This window comes from Halyomorpha halys, unplaced genomic scaffold (assembly GCF_000696795.3).
Source record: "Halyomorpha halys isolate HHAL.00 unplaced genomic scaffold, Hhal_1.1 Scaffold232.1, whole genome shotgun sequence".
Taxonomy (NCBI): Eukaryota; Metazoa; Arthropoda; class Insecta; order Hemiptera; family Pentatomidae; genus Halyomorpha; species Halyomorpha halys.
Window position 1 is genome coordinate 606,834 of NW_027111587.1, and position 7,836 is coordinate 614,669.

The 7,836-nt window shown below is 30.8% G+C and overlaps 1 long non-coding RNA gene across 1 annotated transcript in view; it reads left to right on the top strand.

The window, feature by feature from the left end:
• LOC136796290 (uncharacterized) overlaps nt 1-7,836 on the top strand; it is a 532,642-nt gene that overhangs the window by 482,434 nt on the left and 42,372 nt on the right. The window lies entirely within an intron of this gene.

Genomic DNA, 7,836 nt, shown 5'->3' on the forward strand with positions numbered 1-7,836 from the left:
TAGCCTTTCATCAGAACAAATATTGTAGATAAAAGGTTCTTTGTTTTAGAATACTTCAGACTTTATGCTTTCTCTTAGGAAAAGAGGACACCTTCAAAAGACTGAAATTACATAATGAAATATAATACTTCAGTCAAAGCGGACCTACGATGGACAAAATTCACAACTATATAGACATGCTAAAACTTCTTTAAAAAATGGGGATTACGATGATGATTTGATGTGGATTTTATAAGGTATCATACACCTATTCTATATACTTATTCCCCTGAATTTGTCGTTATGCTCCCTGTGGTTTCTTAGCGATATGGGATCCGAAAAAAATATACAGATATATACAGAGAAATACAAAGTTTCTTTAGTTGTTTGTTTTTACGTAGTTCATTCATTTAATTTATTACCATTGCTTTTAATGATAAAGTTTGGTGTTATAAAAGTAGACCAGTTATTAGGAAAATAATAATAGTTCAATTAGGATCCTGACATAGAGTAATGCACTGTGCAACGAACGGCAATGACATTTCTACTCTGTCATTCTATTATACATCTTCATCGTTCCATCATTCCACAATTCCTGAAAGCAGGTCAATGTCAATGACGTCACGATTGGCCATCCATAAATTAATCCGCACTCGAGTGGGATATTTGCTCTGTTTCTCCGAACAGTGATAGGTCTGTGTATCACTAGTCAGTTTCAGGCTACGTGCTAATTTATAATGTAGATGTTTCTATTTCGGCACTGACTAGTAAAAAAAACTTAAATGTGCCTTGGAACTATCTGATAAAGGAAGGGCACGATAGGCCGAAGAAAGCTCAGAGATAAACTACGAAAGCATGTCAAATAACAATAATCGAGACGGCAAACAACGGCTTTATCTGTCGGCGGAGAAAACTAAAACGGGAGTTGGAGGGAGCTAATATAATTTTGTAATGAAGGTCGCTCGGTACAATTGAGACAGCGGGCCCAGGAGCTCCGAAATGTTCCTCTGACATGCGAGCCTTGCTCTCTCAGTTTGCTAATTACCTTGGCGCAGCTCTGTCCGAGGTACATACCCTACTGTCAATTTCCTCTAACTAGCAACCATTACTGAATAATAAAATAAATTCAGGCAATAATTTTTAATAAAATGAAAAAATAGGATAATAACTTCACTAAGGATATAGAAAAATGGACGATTTTAAAATTTAATATAACCAATAATAACGAAAAGCATATTTTGAAAATTATTCTATCAAAAGATAATAGATCACAAGCTTTTCTTAAAGAACTATTTTTTTTTTTTTAAATAGAAGATTAAAAAAGTAAAAGTATAATGTATGTGTGTATAGTTTAAACAGGTCTGCACTCCAGAGTCTATCAAACTTCAGTCAAAGCGGACCTACGATGGACAAAATTCACAACTATATAGACATGCTAAAACTTCTTTAAAAAAGTGTATCCTTTCTCTGGACTACAGGGCACTTTGGGATACCTGGAATTGAGGCAGCGGGTAAAGCGGCTAAAAAGGCTGCTACAATGAACGTTCCACCACTCCAAATTTACGAGCCGAAAGACATAAAGGCATTTTTAAGGAACAGAATCCGAAAAAGTTGGGATTCAATGTGGGCTACCGTACCGCTCACCAATAAACTAAGAAATGTTTTTTGACAAGTTGACAAGTGCCATAAGGTGAAACAGAAGAGAAGAAGTGGTTGTTGCAAGAGTAAGAATAGGACATTCCAAATTAACACACCTCCGCTTAATCACAAAAGAGGACCAACCTATATGCCAAACCTGTCAGTCCCCATTATCGATAAAGCATATAATTGAAGAATGCTCATCATTTCGTAATGCCTTCGAAAATAATAAAAATCCTCGTACAAGAGAATTGGCCCTTAAAGACTCAGCAGAATCCATAGACAAAATAATAAAATTTCTGAAAGAAACTCAACTTTATACTTAAATATAATCCACCAATATCGACCAGTATAAAAAGGAAATAGTCTACATTCAACTATCAAATGTCAAAGACAAGAAGATAAATAAAGTAAAAAGGATGTAATAACCTAGATGTTGATCGCCCTGAATAAAAATCTAATCTAATCTGGTTTGAACAGGAAGTGTTCTTGTTTAAAAAAGATTCCTCGAAATTATAAGCTATATGTAAATATGATAGATATCATAAAACATATTTATACTTATGTATAATATTTACAAAGCCAGGGAAACTCCAAACCCACGGAAATTTCAGCGCGTCTCTCTCACCGGTTACGCTGGCATATAAAGCACAATTTCATATTGATATGCATTAACAATGTAAACATTACGGTTTTAAAAAAAAAAAAAATGTGAAGCACAAATATCTTAACCTTATATGGTTTAGTTGAAGTGGACAGCGGTTCTGTCTTACTGGGAACATGAAGTAGATCAGAACAAGTTACCTCTCCATAACAGATTTTGTTTTAAACAAAATAACTGCTAAGAGATAAATCATCTTTTAGACTCACGAAATCAGAAGAATCCATTTTATAATTTTTCCACTTAAAAAGGTTGAGCGAGAATCTATCAGTTGAAAGAGAGGTGCGATTGTTGGAGCGGGTTATGATGACAACGGGGATGGGCGACCTGTCAGCTCGGACACAACCTCTTTGTAACCTCCCTTCCCCCTCCCCTTCCACTAACTGTTGATTAATCAAACCTATTCAATCAGTTAGTCCCTCTCCTCGGTGTCTGATTCCTTTAATCATTTTGCTCCGACCCTCCAAGATCGAATTTCCTGCATGTATTTGCTTCGTAATACCTTTGTTAAAATATCGTTTTGAACATTGGTATTTTCAACTTTTGTTTGTTCTAGGATTTAATTATTTTTTATTTTATCTGCAACAACAGTAACCGGTAAATACCAAGATATTAAATAAACCCATTGAATAAATATTGAAATTAAATAAATAAATTATTAATACAAAAAAAAAAGTAACTTAAGGAACGAAGAGGAAAAATATTTTTTTAGCCTAAAACACATTTTCAGAAACAAGCATTGTAATAGAGACATATTATATACCGTTAGACAACCAGAAACACTACAAGAAAAAAAATCAGAGCAATCAAGGAGAATGACCAAAAAAAATAAATAAAATATGTTCTAACGCGTGTTTGATTGTAAAATGGTTCATTCATAGTTTTTCCGTTTCACCAGTATGATAACTGTTGTCACCATAGTTATTAAATAATTTAATTATATTACAATTTATAAATGAATAAATGTTTAAGTTTAGTACACAAATTTCATTTAAAAATTTTAGTTAGATTTAGCTCACATCATGTGTCAGTATTTAGGTTACGTGTTTTAAGAATTCTGATGGTAAATCAGATTTTATGACAAATTTATATCGGGTACTACTTGATCCGACGTATCGTGAACGCGTAAATTTCAAACGACCGTTAATTTTTTACTGTTTTTGACAATTTACATGCTAACTGTGCATAATTCAATTTGAAGAATCCGGCATCATAATTGAGATGTTTGTTAATTTTGGCTTCAGCATTTTGAAAACAGCTATTTTAGCGTCCTCGGCCAGTCAAAGAAACTCGAATAATTTGACGAATTCTATAGGAAAATGTATACAGAGAAACTTCTATATCATTTATACCTCAAAATTTTTATTCTAAAAGTGCTGGATCATATTTCAAATGAATTATACACCTTCTTATCGTTTAATGTTAGTATATTTATTTTGAAGGAATCAAATTTATGCGTCCCGATTTAAAAACTTTTTTAACAGTTTATACTATATTTCTTTTTATTTTATTTGTTCTACATTTTTATACTCTTTCGTTCGCCTAGAAGACTTATAAAAAAAAATAAATAAATAAATAAAAAAAAAAGACAGAATTAAGGAAAGGACAGGATTCGGTCAAAGAAAATTGTTTACGCTTCTGTCGGAATAAAAGTTCGCTCGGTCGAGCGATCTCGGTTAGATTTACATAACTTATTTTTATATTCCGTGTAATTAGAGCTACATGGTAACTTATTTTTTTATACCAAGTTTAGCATGTATTATTGTTATTTCGACACGACACGCGAGGTAAGGAATTCTATTTCCTTATGATCAAAGGAAACGTTAGTCCTATCAGGCGGTTCTCACGATAAAATTTATCATCCGTTTTGGAAATTTCCTAATTTCATTGTTATTTATTGTTCTGTCGTTCTGACATTTTATTTATGAAAAAAATCATTCAAATTCAAACCCTTTATTAAAATTTTAATCAGTTGGTATTAATAATTTATTGTATTATATCACTCGTATACATTTAAAGAACATATGTTGTTTTGATGTTATATGAAATGTTTTTTCATGTTGAATATCCAGAATAGTCATACATAAAAAATATAAATTAAGATATCAATCTATAAGTATTATATAATAAGATAAATATAAAGATATTATTATTGATAAGACACACAAAAAAAACTATATTTTAATATGCTGTATGAATGAGATAAAGAAACATAAATTAGTGATATATTTTTGTGAGTACATTTATATATGATAATAATAAAGGCATTTTTATCTTTTATTATATATTGGTTTTTTAAGTTTAATATATAATTGTTTATTTATTATTTGTTCTCATTCTTTAAAATATTAGCAATAATAAGACTCAACTAAAGATACGATATCGAAAACACAAACATTTTTATACAATTTTCTTTTCCGAACCTCGTTAAAAACTCACTAAATGCTAATGTTGGTTACTCCTAACTATTTTAGTGACAAGTTTTTAAACCAACTCACTTGATACTCTCATTTCATAAATAAACCATTCAATTACATGTTTAATACTGTTAGGATTAGTTGTAAAAGGTTCTCAAACCAAAAGATTAGCCTTTCATCAGAACAAATATTGTAGATAAAAGGTTCTTTGTTTTAGAATACTTCAGACTTTATGCTTTCTCTTAGGAAAAGAGGACACCTTCTAAAGACTGAAATTACATAATGAAATATAATAGCCTTGTTAATTCTTAATTTCTTAATTACAGCTTGATTATTTATTAATTTACTAAGTTTATATTAAACAACAAAGCAACCGAAATAAACGCCGTTTCTAAAAGGCACAGTTCTATATAGTTATAAAAATATTTCACTATAGTTATGCTATTACATTGTTTCGGCGCCATTCTTTTATTTTTTATATTATATTATATTTTATATCCGTTCATCATTTTAAAAAATTGTTGGGGAAAAAATTGTTTTCTGTTGCCCTGTTGCCTTGAGTCAACCCTGTGGGTTCTGGAGCCCTCCTGGTGTCCACCCAGTCTCATAAATTGAGAAAACTTTGGCGATCGTGCGTTATTCTGACCAAATCTCCTCGTTGCACGACCGTTGATTTAGTAACAGTACTTCCTTACTAAGTACTGAACCCTTCATGGATTGTAGCCGCACAGGCTTTTCTTTCCAGTTAAATTATTGGCGTCATAATTCCTCTTCAGTGAAATCCTAATCTAAACTGAAGTATTATCGTTGTATTTATTTTAATTAAAAAATTCAGGTGATTTGGTACAGTAAAATATAAAACTAAAAGAGCAATAAATGAAAACGCTAGCGAATCAAATGTGATTTAATCAATAAAACAAATTATTTTTCAGTGCGGAGATAAACTTGATTTAGATACGAAGTTTTGAATTGCTGAAAGAGAATATAAACCTATTTCAAAGTTGAACAAAATCGGAGATGATTCTCAAATAATGTACAAAATAAAAAGAAAGAAATAAAACATATGCCATTTTCATTTCTTCAGTATATAGTCTTTTTTTTTTATTTGTGTAAAAATTTTTTACTTAAATCGGATCATGTTTAGGTTGAATCTAAATAGATACACTCATCTCTATATTAAATTGCTTCTGGTCTTACTGGGAAAAAAGTTCGTAACCATTTTTCACTAAGTTTTGGATTTATTTGTGTATGTCTTTTATTTATAAAACTAAACTATATTATACAAATTAATATTAATTGTTGTAACCATTTTCTTTTCTGATGCTTATCAATCTTTACATATACTGTTAGATTTTAATTATATTAACATATAAATCAGAACATAGAACAAATCCCTTAAAATGGGGAGAATATATGATGTGAAATAATTAAGGTAAATATATAAACATTTTAAAAAAAATTCCTTTTCTTACTTATACGTGGATAATGAGAGAAATAAGTTGACTTAGCTGTAATTTGTTTTCCAATGATTTTAGGTTTACCTATTACAGCATAAGGTACATACTTATTTTTTCTCTAAAACGAAATTCAATTATACTGATAGACACAAAAACTGTCATGACGCTACTATCATTGTTTTTCGGGATCACCAGAGATACGCACATAACCCAGTATTACGCCGAGCTGAAGTGGCTCTATGCATCCTTCCGATGCCAGTATTCCCTAGCTTCGTTTTTATTCTCAGTAATTAGTACTCAAAGTCCCTCCTATATCCTATAAAACCTACAATTCAAATTCCAAATTCTCAGTCCGGTCCCGTTTATCTGACATCTACCCTCCACCTCACTGAACTGCTGCGTTTGATAAATAATTTCATCTCTGGAACTCTATTCCTTTAACATACGTCCTGTACCAAACCTTCTCTCGTTTAAAACTCTTCTATTTATTTACCTTTTACTTCAGCAATCTAATCCAATATCATAATAGTACAGACATTTTGTAACTACCTTTTTGTTTTGTTTCTAGTCAGTTCGTTTTTAATTGATTTATTTTTTTTTCTCTGTATTTTAAATTATTTATATAAAATTTTGATATAAGTTATAATTAAGTGTGCCCACCCTGTTTTTGTCCTATATATATATATTGTTGTAAAATTAAAATTACCTTTGTAACTGTTCTAAAGAGGGACCTAGTCCCTGTATAATTTACTATTTTTCATATCATTTCATTGTTTAAGTTGGCATCACGTTTTACTTTCTATTAGTTTCGCATTAAAACTACAATATGCAAATCTCGAATTGCTTGGGGCTACTTCATATCACCTCTATTGAGAAGCATTACATTTTGTATAAAATATATCGCTCACTCTTTTCAATGTCATATCGTAAAAAAACGTGATTTCAAGAGAGCTATTTTAAAGATTAAATGTATGCATAGTTAAAGTTCAGTCGGTAGCTTAACACTCATTTTTAACAAATTTATTCTACTTTTGACTTTTAAGGAAAAAAATAACGTTTTTTGAAATATGGCGTTGTTAAAAGATTGAGTGATATATATACACATACACACAAAACTGTCCAATGGATTTACCTCTATATATATTTTTCGTTAGAAATCATCATAAATCCAAGGAAGGAAAAAATAAGTGAAGTCCCTCTGATGATGCTCAGAGATTAGGGTTTCGAAAAGAATCTTGATCCGCAAAGAACCTTATCAAGAAGCTGATCGGATTCCGCATCCTAACAAGGGACCATACAGCCCTCTTTGATAAATGCGAACAATCTGCCGAATTCTGAAAATAAACCGGGTTATCTTTTGTTGATAGGTATTAGAATAAGAACTATATTAGAAAGATAAATTATAGCGATTCCGCTCTAACTCTTATAAATACTTTGCGTAGATGCACCAGTAGACTCTTTAACAAATATTTTATTACAGTTATTTCACTTATAGTTTTCTTTTCAATACATGTTTAGTTCGTTAAACCTTCCATCAAATCTAAATATTTTTATCAGAAATATACTATCTTTAAATATTTAACGGGCTCCACCAAACCATCAAATTCTTCCCGCATCCAATCGTTACAATCCAAAATCCTACGTAAAATCGTTGATGCTCCTTATTACGTCACAAATAAACTCA